Raw genomic sequence first — 15657 nt, 5'->3', positions numbered from 1 at the left:
GGACTGACCTATATCATGGACATCACTGTCAGTATGGCTTAACTTCTAGGACTGAATGGGTATTTTAAGAAGCACTTGTCCAAAATGGTTAACTAATATAGTGGAGGGGTTAAAGGGGTACTCTGGTGGAAAACTATTTTATTTTTAAATCAACTGGTGCCAGAAAGTTAAACAGATTGGTAAATTACTTCTATTTAAAAAATCTTAATCTGTCCAGTACTTAACAGCTGCTGTGTACTACAGAGGAAGTTCTTTTCTTTTTGAATTTCCTTTCTGTCTCACCACAGTGTTCTCTGCTGACACCTCTGTCCATGTCAGGAACTGTCCAGAGTAGGAGAAAATCCCCATAGCAAACGTATCCTGCTCTGGACAGTTCCTGACATGGACAGAGGTGTCAGCAGAGAGCATGACAAAAGAAACTCAAAAAGAAAATAACTTCCTCTGGAGCATACAGCAGCTGTTTTTTAATAGAAGTAATTTACAAATCTGTTTATCTTTCTGGCACAAGTTGATTTAAAAAACAAAAAAATTTTTACACTGGAGTACCCCTTTAAGACCTGCTGGAGGAAGCTTTAGCCAGTCATATGTTTCCCTTGTAAAGCTATGTTCACACAGCAGAATTTCTGAGCAGAATCTCGCAGAAACTGTTTTCAATGGGATTGAAAACAGTTCATTCCATTGGTTTTGCTGCACCATGCACGCAACAGAAACATTTCCCTCAGAGAGTGCGATTCCATCCTATGACATGTCAATTATTTCTGTGAAATCCGTTTGGAAATGCATTGCTGTCTATGGAGATGGCATACTTCCAAGTGATCCTAGAGCTGGGATGTTCTGCCGGTGCCCGAAATTTTCCGGGTAGACATTCTGCCGTGTGAACATAGTCCATGGGCTTTGTCACGTGGCAGCATTTGCATTCGAGAAAGTTTATTGAAAGAAAACAAAGCATGTCTCTAAGCAGGCCCCAACCTGCAACAAGCCATGCTTGGGTAGCCACTGCATGATTAAATAGAAACTTACCATATCATAGCAGCTCCTTGTCGGTTGGGGCAGATATCCGGTAATGCTGAGGCTGATGCAGAGGTTGGTAGGATTACTCTCCTGGGTATGTGTCCAGAGTGAGGAGGTGGCGCCAAATGTTCCTGATAATAACAAAAATATATCAAAAATAAACTCTTTGCCGGGCTGTTGTGGCGGGAGTCGAGATGTCTGCCGGTGCAGTGAAAACAGCGGATCCAGCCAAGAAATCACTAAGGACAGTCTAAGTTGCGGTCTCAAGTAAGAAGATTACTTGTCTGTCATTTCGTGCCTCTCTGTCCTTCCACAGAGGTACTGTCACCTTTCCCCCACAGAGTGCCTATCACCTTCTGTACCCATTTCCCCCACCCCTACAGAGTCTACTCCCCATCAAGAAGTCTTTGCAACTCTCTGTATCCTGAAACCCAGCAGACCCACTGCCAACATATGTCTCCCTGACCCCTAGGGCCCCTGTCACATTCTGTTCCCCTGAACTCTTCCCCTAAGGCACTGTTACCCCTACCACCTTCTCCCTCCTCCTCTAACAGAGCCCTTACAAACTTACCTTCCATCGTAATCCATGGCCCCAGCTCCCCTTCAAGACTTCTTGCCTCCTTCTGAGCCCCGGTCCTAGGTAGAGCCATAGCCACCTACTTTCCCCTCTTTCTCATACCACACACAGTACCCCCTACCATTTTCTGTATCCCCTGCCCTAACAGCGGCCCTTCCACCTTTCTGCCTTCCAAATCCACAACTCCCTCTGGCATCTGTTTCAACCAACCTACCCCTACAAGCCCCCCCTCCACCCACAGAGCCCCTGACTCCTTCTGACTTCCCACAACAGAACCCTTGTCCCCTAATGTATTCCATGTCTCAGACCTGGGGGGGAAGGACCACGACATGGAACACAAAAGGAGGCAGGGGCTTTGTTGGGGAAAGTCAAAAGATGCCAGTGGCTCTGTGAGTGGGCTTTGTGAGGGTAGGGGGCTAGAGGCAGAAGCCAGGAAGGGATGGGGATCTAGAAGGCAGAAAGGTTGAAGGAATGTTAGGAGAGGGGGTACAGAAGGTGGCAGGGGGACTGTGTGTGGTCTGGGAAAGGGGGAGAGTAGGTGGCTTGAACTTTGTCTAGGGCAGAAGCTCAGAAAGTGGTAGGCAGTCTTGAAGGGGAGGTGGGGACATGGATAGCGATGGAAGGTAAGAGGACGAAAGGGCTCTGTTAGAGGAAGGGGGGAGAAGCAGTAGGGTTACAGTACTTTAGGGGAAGAGTACAGGGGGGTAATATGTGGCAGAAACAACAGTCTTCCACTCATCCACAGCCCAGAATGGCTTGGATTCACAATGAGTGGCTAAGGGTTAATGGCGGCTGTAATCATTAGGCTATGTTGCAGCAGCTAAGGGATAATGTGGCAGAGACTCTACTGGGTTCAAGGGTACAGAGAATTGCGAGAACTATTCGATGGGGTGTAGCATCTGTGGGGGTAGGGAAGAATGGTGCAGAAGATGGAAGTCACCCTGTGGGGCAAAGGTGACATGGTCTCTGTGGAAGGACAGGGGGGGGGGGCACAAAGTGACAGGACAGCAGTCTTCCGGCCTGGGACAGCTGCTTAGCCTGCCCTTAGTGACATCTTAGCAGGAACTGCTGTCCTCACTGCACAGGCAGACATCCGGACATCCACCACCGCTACCCAGCAGAGAGCGCTCCCCCTCCACACACAGATGCACATTGCATCACAATGAGGACAAGGAGAGTCTAGGGGTTAGCTAATTATTAAAGCTACTGACACATGGTGCCACAATGGTAACCCCCCCATTATCACTGCAACAAGCCATGCTTGGGTAGCCACTACATGATTAAATAGAAACTTACCACATCATAGCAGCTCCTTGTCGGTTGGGGCAGATATCCGGTAATGCTGAGGCTGATGCAGAGGTTGGTAGGATTACTCTCCTGGGTATGTGTCCAGAGTGAGGAGGTGGCGCCAAATGTTCCTGATAATAACAAAAATATATTAAAAATAAACTCTTTGCCGGGCTGTTGTGGCGGGAGTCGAGATGTCTGCCGGTGCAGTGAAAACAGCGGATCCAGCCAAGAAATCACTAAGGACAGTCTAAGTTGCGGTCTCAAGTAAGAAGATTACTTGTCTGTCATTTCGTGCCTCTCTGTCCTTCCACAGAGGTACTGTCACCTTTCCCCCACAGAGTGCCTATCACCTTCTGTACCCATTTCCCCCACCCCTACAGAGGCCACTCCCCATCAAGAAGTCCTTGCAACTCTCTGTATCCTGAAACCCAGCAGACCCATTGCCAACATATGTCTCCCTGACCCCTAGGGCCCCTGTCACATTCTGTTCCCCTGAACTCTTCCCCTAAGGCACTGTTACCCCTACCACCTTCTCCCTCCTCCTCTAACAGAGCCCTTACAAACTTACCTTCCATCGTAATCCATGGCCCCAGCTCCCCTTCAAGACTTCTTGCCTCCTTCTGAGCCCCGGTCCAAGGTAGAGCCATAGCCACCTACTTTCCCCTCTTTCTCATACCACACACAGTACCCCCTACCATTTTCCGTATCCCCTGCCCTAACAGCGGCCCTTCCACCTTTCTACCTTCCAAATCCACAACTCCCTCTGGCATCTGTTTCAACCAACCTACCCCTACAAGCCCCCCCTCCACCCACAGAGCCCCTGACTCCTTCTGACTTCCCACAAGAGAACCCTTGTCCCCTAATGTATTCCATGTCTCAGACCTGGGGGGGAAGGACCATGACATGGAACACAAAAGGAGGCAGGGGCTTTGTTGGGGAAAGTCAAAAGATGCCAGTGGCTCTGTGAGTGGGCTTTGTGAGGGTAGGGGGCTAGAGGCAGAAGCCAGGAAGGGATGGGGATCTAGAAGGCAGAAAGGTTGAAGGAATGTTAGGAGAGGGGGTACAGAAGGTGGCAGGGGGACTGTGTGTGGTCTGGGAAAGGGGGAGAGTAGGTGGCTTGAACTTTGTCTAGGGCAGAAGCTCAGAAAGTGGTAGGCAGTCTTGAAGGGGAGGTGGGGACATGGATAGCGATGGAAGGTAAGAGGACGAAAGGGCTCTGTTAGAGGAAGGGGGGGGAAGCAGTAGGGTTACAGTACTTTAGGGGAAGAGTACAGGGGGTAATATGTGGCAGAAACAACAGTCTTCCACTCATCCACAGCTAAGAATGGCTTGGATTCACAATGAGTGGCGAAGGGTTAATGGCGGCTGTAATCATTAGGCTATGTTGCAGCAGCAAAGGGATAATGTGGCAGAGACTCTACTGGGTTCAAGGGTACAGAGAATTGCGAGAACTATTCGATGGGGTGTAGCATCTGTGGGGGTAGGGAAGAATGGTGCAGAAGATGGAAGTCACCCTGTGGGGCAAAGGTGACATGGTCTCTGTGGAAGGACAGGGGGGGGGGGCACAAAGTGACAGGACAGCAGTCTTCCGGCCTGGGACAGCTGCTTAGCCTGCCCTTAGTGACATCTTAGCAGGAACTGCTGTCCTCACTGCACAGGCAGACATCCGGACATCCACCACCGCTACCCAGCAGAGAGCGCTCCCCCTCCACACACAGATGCACATTGCATCACAATGAGGACAAGGAGAGTCTAGGGGTTAGCTAATTATTAAAGCTACTGACACATGGTGCCACAATGATAACCCCCCCATTATCACTGCAACAAGCCATGCTTGGGTAGCCACGACATGATTAAATAGAAACTTACCACATCATAGCAGCTCCTTGTCGGTTGGGGCAGATATCCGGTAATGCTGAGGCTGATGCAGAGGTTGGTAGGATTACTCTCCTGGGTATGTGTCCAGAGTGTGGAGGTGGCGCCAAATGTTCCTGATAATAACAAAAATATATTAAAAATAAACTCTTTGCCGGGCTGTTGTGGCGGGAGTCGAGATGTCTGCCGGTGCAGTGAAGACAGCGGATCCAGCCAAGGAATCACTAAGGACAGTCTAAGTTGCGGTCTCAAGTAAGAAGATTACTTGTCTGTCATTTCGTGCCTCTCTGTCCTTCCACAGAGGTACTGTCACCTTTCCCCCACAGAGTGCCTATCACCTTCTGTACCCATTTCCCCCACCCCTACAGAGGCTACTCCCCATCAAGAAGTCCTTGCAACTCTCTGTATCCTGAAACCCAGCAGACCCACTGCCAACATATGTCTCCCTGACCCCTAGGGCCCCTGTCACATTCTGTTCCCCTGAACTCTTCCCCTAAGGCACTGTACCCCTACCACCTTCTCCCTCCTCCTCTAACAGAGCCCTTACAAACTTACCTTCCATCGTAATCCATGGCCCCAGCTCCCCTTCAAGACTTCTTGCCTCCTTCTGAGCCCCGGTCCTAGGTAGAGCCATAGCCACCTACTTTCCCCTCTTTCTCATACCACACTCAGTAACCCCTACCATTTTCTGTATCCCCTGCCCTAACAGCGGCCCTTCCACCTTTCTGCCTTCCAAATCCACAACTCCCTCTGGCATCTGTTTCAACCAACCTACCCCTACAAGCCCCCCCTCCACCCACAGAGCCCCTGACTCCTTCTGACTTCCCACAACAGAACCCTTGTCCCCTAATGTATTCCATGTCTCAGACCTGGGGGGGAAGGACCGCGACATGGAACACAAAAGGAGGCAAGGGCTTTGTTGGGGAAAGTCAAAAGATGCCAGTGGCTCTGTGAGTGGGCTTTGTGAGGGTAGGGGGCTAGAGGCAGAAGCCAGGAAGGGTTGGGGATCTAGAAGGCAGAAAGGTTGAAGGAATGTTAGGAGAGGGGGTACAAAAGGTGGCAGGGGTACTGTGTGTGGTACGGGAAAGGGGGAGAGTAGGTGGCTAGAACTTTGTCTAGGGTAGAGGCTCAGAAAGTGGTAGGCAGTCTTGAAGGGGAGGTGGGGATATGGATAGCGATGGAAGGTAAGAGGACGAAAGGGCTCTGTTAGAGGAAGGGGGGAGAAGCAGTAGGGTTACAGTACTTTAGGGGAAGAGTACAGGGGGGTAATATGTGGCAGAAACAACAGTCTTCCACTCATCCACAGCCCAGAATGGCTTGGATTCACAATGAGTGGCGAAGGGTTAATGGCGGCTGTAATCATTAGGCTATGTTGCAGCAGCTAAGGGATAATGTGGCAGAGACTCTACTGGGTTCAAGGGTACAGAGAATTGCGAGAACTATTCGATGGGGTGTAGCATCTGTGGGGGTAGGGAAGAATGGTGCAGAAGATGGAAGTCACCCTGTGGGGCAAAGGTGACATGGTCTCTGTGGAAGGACAGGGGGGGGGGGCACAAAGTGACAGGACAGCAGTCTTCCGGCCTGGGACAGCTGCTTAGCCTGCCCTTAGTGACATCTTAGCAGGAACTGCTGTCCTCACTGCACAGGCAGACATCCGGACATCCACCACCGCTACCCAGCAGAGAGCGCTCCCCCTCCACACACAGATGCACATTGCATCACAATGAGGACAAGGAGAGTCTAGGGGTTAGCTAATTATTAAAGCTACTGACACATGGTGCCACAATGATAACCCCCCCATTATCACTGCAACAAGCCATGCTTGGGTAGCCACGACATGATTAAATAGAACCTTACCACATCATAGCAGCTCCTTGTCGGTTGGGGCAGATATCCGGTAATGCTGAGGCTGATGCAGAGGTTGGTAGGATTACTCTCCTGGGTATGTGTCCAGAGTGAGGAGGTGGCGCCAAATGTTCCTGATAATAACAAAAATATATTAAAAATAAACTCTTTGCCGGGCTGTTGTGGCGGGAGTCGAGATGTCTGCCGGTGCAGTGAAGACAGCGGATCCAGCCAAGGAATCACTAAGGACAGTCTAAGTTGCGGTCTCAAGTAAGAAGATTACTTGTCTGTCATTTCGTGCCTCTCTGTCCTTCCACAGAGGTACTGTCACCTTTCCCCCACAGAGGGCCTATCACCTTCTGTACCCATTTCCCCCACCCCTACAGAGGCTACTCCCCATCAAGAAGTCCTTGCAACTCTCTGTATCCTGAAACCCAGCAGACCCACTGCCAACATATGTCTCCCTGACCCCTAGGGCCCCTGTCACATTCTGTTCCCCTGAACTCTTCCCCTAAGGCACTGTACCCCTACCACCTTCTCCCTCCTCCTCTAACAGAGCCCTTACAAACTTACCTTCCATCGTAATCCATGGCCCCAGCTCCCCTTCAAGACTTCTTGCCTCCTTCTGAGCCCCGGTCCTAGGTAGAGCCATAGCCACCTACTTTCCCCTCTTTCTCATACCACACACAGTACCCCCTACCACTTTCTGTATCCCCTGCCCTAACAGCGGCCCTTCCACCTTTCTGCCTTCCAAATCCACAACTCCCTCTGGCATCTGTTTCAACCAACCTACCCCTACAAGCCCCCCCTCCACCCACAGAGCCCCTGACTCCTTCTGACTTCCCACAACAGAACCCTTGTCCCCTAATGTATTCCATATCTCAGACCTTGGGGGGAAGGACCGCGACATGGAACACAAAAGGAGGCAAGGGCTTTGTTGGGGAAAGTCAAAAGATGCCAGTGGCTCTGTGAGTGGGCTTTGAGAGGGTAGGGGGCTAGAGGCAGAAGCCAGGAAGGGTTGGGGATCTAGAAGGCAGAAAGGTTGAAGGAATGTTAGGAGAGGGGGTACAGAAGGCGGCAGGGGTACTGTGTGTGGTACGGGTAAGGGGGAGAGTAGGTGGCTAGAACTTTGTCTAGGGTAGAGGCTCAGAAAGTGGTAGGCAGTCTTGAAGGGGAGGTGGGGACATGGATAGCGATGGAAGGTAAGAGGACGAAAGGGCTCTGTTAGAGGAAGGGGGGGGAAGCAGTAGGGTTACAGTACTTTAGGGGAAGAGTACAGGGGGGTAATATGTGGCAGAAACAACAGTCTTCCACTCATCCACAGCCCAGAATGGCTTGGATTCACAATGAGTGGCGAAGGGTTAATGGCGGCTGTAATCATTAGGCTATGTTGCAGCAGCTAAGGGATAATGTGGCAGAGACTCTACTGGGTTCAAGGGTACAGAGAATTGCGAGAACTATTCGATGGGGTGTAGCATCTGTGGGGGTAGGGAAGAATGGTGCAGAAGATGGAAGGCACCCTGTGGGGCAAAGGTGACATGGTCTCTGTGGAAGGACAGGGGGGGGGGGGGCACAAAGTGACAGGACAGCAGTCTTCCGGCCTGGGACAGCTGCTTAGCCTGCCCTTAGTGACATCTTAGCAGGAACTGCTGTCCTCACTGCACAGGCAGACATCCGGACATCCACCACCGCTACCCAGCAGAGAGCGCTCCCCCTCCACACACAGATGCACATTGCATCACAATGAGGACAAGGAGAGTCTAGGGGTTAGCTAATTATTAAAGCTACTGACACATGGTGCCACAATGATAACCCCCCCATTATCACTGCAACAAGCCATGCTTGGGTAGCCACGACATGATTAAATAGAAACTTACCACATCATAGCAGCTCCTTGTCGGTTGGGGCAGATATCCGGTAATGCTGAGGCTGATGCAGAGGTTGGTAGGATTACTCTCCTGGGTATGTGTCCAGAGTGAGGAGGTGGCGCCAAATGTTCCTGATAATAACAAAAATATATTAAAAATAAACTCTTTGCCGGGCTGTTGTGGCGGGAGTCGAGATGTCTGCCGGTGCAGTGAAGACAGCAGATCCAGCCAAGGAATCACTAAGGACAGTCTAAGTTGCGGTCTCAAGTAAGAAGATTACTTGTCTGTCATTTCGTGCCTCTCTGTCCTTCCACAGAGGTACTGTCACCTTTCCCCCACAGAGTGCCTATCACCTTCTGTACCCATTTCCCCCACCCCTACAGAGGCTACTCCCCATCAAGAAGTCCTTGCAACTCTCTGTATCCTGAAACCCAGCAGACCCACTGCCAACATATGTCTCCCTGACCCCTAGGGCCCCTGTCACATTCTGTTCCCCTGAACTCTTCCCCTAAGGCACTGTACCCCTACCACCTTCTCCATCCTCCTCTAACAGAGCCCTTACAAACTTACCTTCCATCGTAATCCATGGCCCCAGCTCCCCTTCAAAACTTCTTGCCTCCTTCTGAGCCCCGGTCCTAGGTAGAGCCATAGCCACCTACTTTCCCCTCTTTCTCATACCACACACAGTAACCCCTACCATTTTCTGTATCCCCTGCCCTAACAGCGGCCCTTCCACCTTTCTGCCTTCCAAATCCACAACTCCCTCTGGCATCTGTTTCAACCAACCTACCCCTACAAGCCCCCCCTCCACCCACAGAGCCCCTGACTCCTTCTGACTTCCCACAACAGAACCCTTGTCCCCTAATGTATTCCATGTCTCAGACCTGGGGGGGAAGGACCGCGACATGGAACACAAAAGGAGGCAAGGGCTTTGTTGGGGAAAGTCAAAAGATGCCAGTGGCTCTGTGAGTGGGCTTTGTGAGGGTAGGGGGCTAGAGGCAGAAGCCAGGAAGGGATGGGGATCTAGAAGGCAGAAAGGTTGAAGGAATGTTAGGAGAGGGGGTACAGAAGGTGGCAGGGGTACTGTGTGTGGTACGGGAAAGGGGGAGAGTAGGTGGCTTGAACATTGTCTAGGGCAGAAGCTCAGAAAGTGGTAGGCAGTCTTGAAGGGGAGGTGGGGACATGGATAGCGATGGAAGGTAAGAGGACGAAAGGGCTTTGTTAGAGGAACGGGGGGGAAGCAGTAGGGTTACAGTACTTTAGGGGAAGAGTACAGGGGGGTAATATGTGGCAGAAACAACAGTCTTCCACTCATCCACAGCCCAGAATGGCTTGGATTCACAATGAGTGGCGAAGGGTTAATGGCGGCTGTAATCATTAGGCTATGTTGCAGCAGCTAAGTGATAATGTGGCAGAGACTCTACTGGGTTCAAGGGTACAGAGAATTGCGAGAACTATTCGATGGGGTGTAGCATCTGTGGGGGTAGGGAAGAATGGTGCAGAAGATGGAAGGCACCCTGTGGGGCAAAGGTGACATGGTCTCTGTGGAAGGACAGGGGGGGGGGGGGCACAAAGTGACAGGACAGCAGTCTTCCGGCCTGGGACAGCTGCTTAGCCTGCCCTTAGTGACATCTTAGCAGGAACTGCTGTCCTCACTGCACAGGCAGACATCCGGACATCCACCACCGCTACCCAGCAGAGAGCGCTCCCCCTCCACACACAGATGCACATTGCATAACAATGAGGACAAGGAGAGTCTAGGGGTTAGCTAATTATTAAAGCTACTGACACATGGTGCAACAATGATAACCCCCCCATTATCACTGCAACAAGCCATGCTTGGGTAGCCACTACATGATTAAATAGAAACTTACCACATCATAGCAGCTCCTTGTCGGTTGGGGCAGATATCCGGTAATGCTGAGGCTGATGCAGAGGTTGGTAGGATTACTCTCCTGGGTATGTGTCCAGAGTGAGGAGGTGGCGCCAAATGTTCCTGATAATAACAAAAATATATTAAAAATAAACTCTTTGCCGGGCTGTTGTGGCGGGAGTCGAGATGTCTGCCGGTGCAGTGAAAACAGCGGATCCAGCCAAGAAATCACTAAGGACAGTCTAAGTTGCGGTCTCAAGTAAGAAGATTACTTGTCTGTCATTTCGTGCCTCTCTGTCCTTCCACAGAGGTACTGTCACCTTTCCCCCACAGAGGGCCTATCACCTTCTGTACCCATTTCCCCCACCCCTACAGAGGCTACTCCCCATCAAGAAGTTCTTGCAACTCTCTGTATCCTGAAACCCAGCAGACCCACTGCCAACATATGTCTCCCTGACCCCTAGGGCCCCTGTCACATTCTGTTCCCCTGAACTCTTCCCCTAAGGCACTGTACCCCTACCACCTTCTCCCTCCTCCTCTAACAGAGCCCTTACAAACTTACCTTCCATCGTAATCCATGGCCCCAGCTCCCCTTCAAGACTTCTTGCCTCCTTCTGAGCCCCGGTCCTAGGTAGAGCCATAGCCACCTACTTTCCCCTCTTTCTCATACCACACACAGTACCCCCTACCACTTTCTATATCCCCTGCCCTAACAGCAGCCCTTCCACCTTTCTGCCTTCCAAATCCACAACTCCCTCTGGCATCTGTTTCAACCAACCTACCCCTACAAGCCCCCCCTCCACCCACAGAGCCCCTGACTTCTTCTGACTTCCCACAACAGAACCCTTGCCCCCTAATGTATTCCATATCTCAGACCTTGGGGGGAAGGACCACGACATGGAACACAAAAGGAGGCAAGGGCTTTGTTGGGGAAAGTCAAAAGATGCCAGTGGCTCTGTGAGTGGGCTTTGTGAGGGTAGGGGGCTAGAGGCAGAAGCCAGGAAGGGTTGGGGATCTAGAAGGCAGAAAGGTTGAAGGAATGTTAGGAGAGGGGGTACAAAAGGTGGCAGGGGTACTGTGTGTGGTACTTGAAAGGGGGAGAGTAGGTGGCTAGAACTTTGTCTAGGGTAGAGGCTCAGAAAGTGGTAGGCAGTCTTGAAGGGGAGGTGGGGACATGGATAGCGATGGAAGGTAAGAGGACGAAAGGGCTCTGTTAGAGGAAGGGGGGGGGAAGCAGTAGGGTTACAGTACTTTAGGGGAAGAGTACAGGGGGATAATATGTGGCAGAAACAACAGTCTTCCACTCATCCACAGCCCAGAATGGCTTGGATTCACAATGAGTGGCGAAGGGTTAATGGCGGCTGTAATCATTAGGCTATGTTGCAGCAGCTAAGGGATAATGTGGCAGAGACTCTACTGGGTTCAAGGGTACAGAGAATTGCGAGAACTATTCGATGGGGTGTAGCATCTGTGGGGGTAGGGAAGAATGGTGCAGAAGATGGAAGTCACCCTGTGGGGCAAAGGTGACATGGTCTCTGTGGAAGGACAGGGGGGGGGGGCACAAAGTGACAGGACAGCAGTCTTCCGGCCTGGGACAGCTGCTTAGCCTGCCCTTAGTGACATCTTAGCAGGAACTGCTGTCCTCACTGCACAGGCAGACATCCGGACATCCACCACCGCTACCCAGCAGAGAGCGCTCCCCCTCCACACACAGATGCACATTGCATCACAATGAGGACAAGGAAAGTCTAGGGGTTAGCTAATTATTAAAGCTACTGACACATGGTGCCACAATGATAACCCCCCCCCCAATTATCACTGCAACAAGCCATGCTTGGGTAGCCACGACATGATTAAATAGAAACTTACCACATCATAGCAGCTCCTTGTCGGTTGGGGCAGATATCCGGTAATGCTGAGGCTGATGCAGAGGTTGGTAGGATTACTCTCCTGGGTATGTGTCCAGAGTGAGGAGGTGGCGCCAAATGTTCCTGATAATAACAAAAATATATTAAAAATAAACTCTTTGCCGGGCTGTTGTGGTGGGAGTCGAGATGTCTGCCGGTGCAGTGAAGACAGCGGATCCAGCCAAGGAATCACTAAGGACAGTCTAAGTTGCGGTCTCAAGTAAGAAGATTACTTGTCTGTCATTTCGTGCCTCTCTGTCCTTCCACAGAGGTACTGTCACCTTTCCCCCACAGAGTGCCTATCACCTTCTGTACCCATTTCCCCCACCCCTACAGAGGCTACTCCCCATCAAGAAGTCCTTGCAACTCTCTGTATCCTGAAACCCAGCAGACCCACTGCCAACATATGTCTCCCTGACCCCTAGGGCCCCTGTCACATTCTGTTCCCCTGAACTCTTCCCCTAAGGCACTGTACCCCTACCACCTTCTCCCTCCTCCTCTAACAGAGCCCTTACAAACTTACCTTCCATCGTAATCCATGGCCCCAGCTCCCCTTCAAGACTTCTTGCCTCCTTCTGAGCCCCGGTCCTAGGTAGAGCCATAGCCACCTACTTTCCCCTCTTTCTCATACCACACACAGTAACCCCTACCATTTTCTGTATCCCCTGCCCTAACAGCGGCCCTTCCACCTTTCTGCCTTCCAAATCCACAACTCCCTCTGGCATCTGTTTCAACCAACCTACCCCTACAAGCCCCCCCTCCACCCACAGAGCCCCTGACTCCTTCTGACTTCCCACAACAGAACCCTTGTCCCCTAATGTATTCCATATCTCAGACCTTGGGGGGAAGGACCGCGACATGGAACACAAAAGGAGGCAAGGGCTTTGTTGGGGAAAGTCAAAAGATGCCAGTGGCTCTGTGAGTGGGCTTTGAGAGGGTAGGGGGCTAGAGGCAGAAGCCAGGAAGGGTTGGGGATCTAGAAGGCAGAAAGGTTGAAGGAATGTTAGGAGAGGGGGTACAGAAGGTGGCAGGGGTATTGTGTGTGGTACGGGTAAGGGGGAGAGTAGGTGGCTAGAACTTTGTCTAGGGTAGAGGCTCAGAAAGTGGTAGGCAGTCTTGAAGGGGAGGTGGGGACATGGATAGCGATGGAAGGTAAGAGGACGAAAGGGCTCTGTTAGAGTAAGGGGGGGGGGGGAAGCAGTAGGGTTACAGTACTTTAGGGGAAGAGTACAGGGGGGTAATATGTGGCAGAAACAACAGTCTTCCACTCATCCACAGCCCAGAATGGCTTGGATTCACAATGAGTGGCGAAGGGTTAATGGCGGCTGTAATCATTAGGCTATGTTGCAGCAGCTAAGGGATAATGTGGCAGAGACTCTACTGGGTTCAAGGGTACAGAGAATTGCGAGAACTATTCGATGGGGTGTAGCATCTGTGGGGGTAGGGAAGAATGGTGCAGAAGATGGAAGGCACCCTGTGGGGCAAAGGTGACATGGTCTCTGTGGAAGGACAGGGGGGGGGGGGCACAAAGTGACAGGACAGCAGTCTTCCGGCCTGGGACAGCTGCTTAGCCTGCCCTTAGTGACATCTTAGCAGGAACTGCTGTCCTCACTGCACAGGCAGACATCCGGACATCCACCACCGCTACCCAGCAGAGAGCGCTCCCCCTCCACACACAGATGCACATTGCATAACAATGAGGACAAGGAGAGTCTAGGGGTTAGCTAATTATTAAAGCTACTGACACATGGTGCCACAATGATAACCCCCCCATTATCACTGCAACAAACCATGCTTGGGTAGCCACTACATGATTAAATAGAAACTTACCACATCATAGCAGCTCCTTGTCGGTTGGGGCAGATATCCGGTAATGCTGAGGCTGATGCAGAGGTTGGTAGGATTACTCTCCTGGGTATGTGTCCAGAGTGAGGAGGTGGCGCCAAATGTTCCTGATAATAACAAAAATATATTAAAAATAAACTCTTTGCCGGGCTGTTGTGGCGGGAGTCGAGATGTCTGCCGGTGCAGTGAAAACAGCGGATCCAGCCAAGAAATCACTAAGGACAGTCTAAGTTGCGGTCTCAAGTAAGAAGATTACTTGTCTGTCATTTCGTGCCTCTCTGTCCTTCCACAGAGGTACTGTCACCTTTCCCCCACAGAGGGCCTATCACCTTCTGTACCCATTTCCCCCACCCCTACAGAGGCTACTCCCCATCAAGAAGTCCTTGCAACTCTCTGTATCCTGAAACCCAGCAGACCCACTGCCAACATATGTCTCCCTGACCCCTAGGGCCCCTGTCACATTCTGTTCCCCTGAACTCTTCCCCTAAGGCACTGTACCCCTACCACCTTCTCCCTCCTCCTCTAACAGAGCCCTTACAAACTTACCTTCCATCGTAATCCATGGCCCCAGCTCCCCTTCAAGACTTCTTGCCTCCTTCTGAGCCCCGGTCCTAGGTAGAGCCATAGCCACCTACTTTCCCCTCTTTCTCATACCACACACAGTACCCCCTACCACTTTCTATATCCCCTGCCCTAACAGCAGCCCTTCCACCTTTCTGCCTTCCAAATCCACAACTACCTCTGGCATCTGTTTCAACCAACCTACCCCTACAAGCCCCCCCTCCACCCACAGAGCCCCTGACTCCTTCTAACTTCCCACAACAGAACCCTTGTCCCCTAATGTATTCCATGTCTCAGACCTGGGGGGAAGGACCGCGACATGGAACACAAAAGGAGGCAAGGGCTTTGTTGGGGAAAGTCAAAAGATGCCAGTGGCTCTGTGAGTGGGCTTTGTGAGGGTAGGGGGCTAGAGGCAGAAGCCAGGAAGGGATGGGGATCTAGAAGGCAGAAAGGTTGAAGGAATGTTAGGAGAGGGGGTACAGAAGGTGGCAGGGGTACTGTGCGTGGTACGGGAAAGGGGGAGAGTAGGTGGCTTGAACTTTGTCTAGGGCAGAAGCTCAGAAAGTGGTAGGCAGTCTTGAAGGGGAGGTGGGGACATGGATAGCGATGGAAGGTAAGAGGACGAAAGGGCTCTGTTAGAGGAAGGGGGGAGAAGCAGTAGGGTTACAGTACTTTAGGGGAAGAGTACAGGGGGGTAATATGTGGCAGAAACAACAGTCTTCCACTCATCCAAAGCCCAGAATGGCTTGGATTCACAATGAGTGGCTAAGGGTTAATGGCGGCTGTAATCATTAGGCTATGTTGCAGCAGCTAAGGGATAATGTGGCAGAGACTCTACTGGGTTCAAGGGTACAGAGAATTGCGAGAACTATTCGATGGGGTGCAGCATCTGTGGGGGTAGGGAAGAATGGTGCAGAAGATGGAAGTCACCCTGTGGGGCAAAGGTGACATGGTCTCTGTGGAAGGACAGGGGGGGGGGGGGGGCACAAAGTGACAGGACAGCAG

The sequence above is a fragment of the Hyla sarda genome, chromosome 9, assembly GCF_029499605.1.
Source record: "Hyla sarda isolate aHylSar1 chromosome 9, aHylSar1.hap1, whole genome shotgun sequence".
NCBI classification, from domain to species: Eukaryota; Metazoa; Chordata; class Amphibia; order Anura; family Hylidae; genus Hyla; species Hyla sarda.
Note: the sequence above shows the minus strand (reverse complement) of the source record.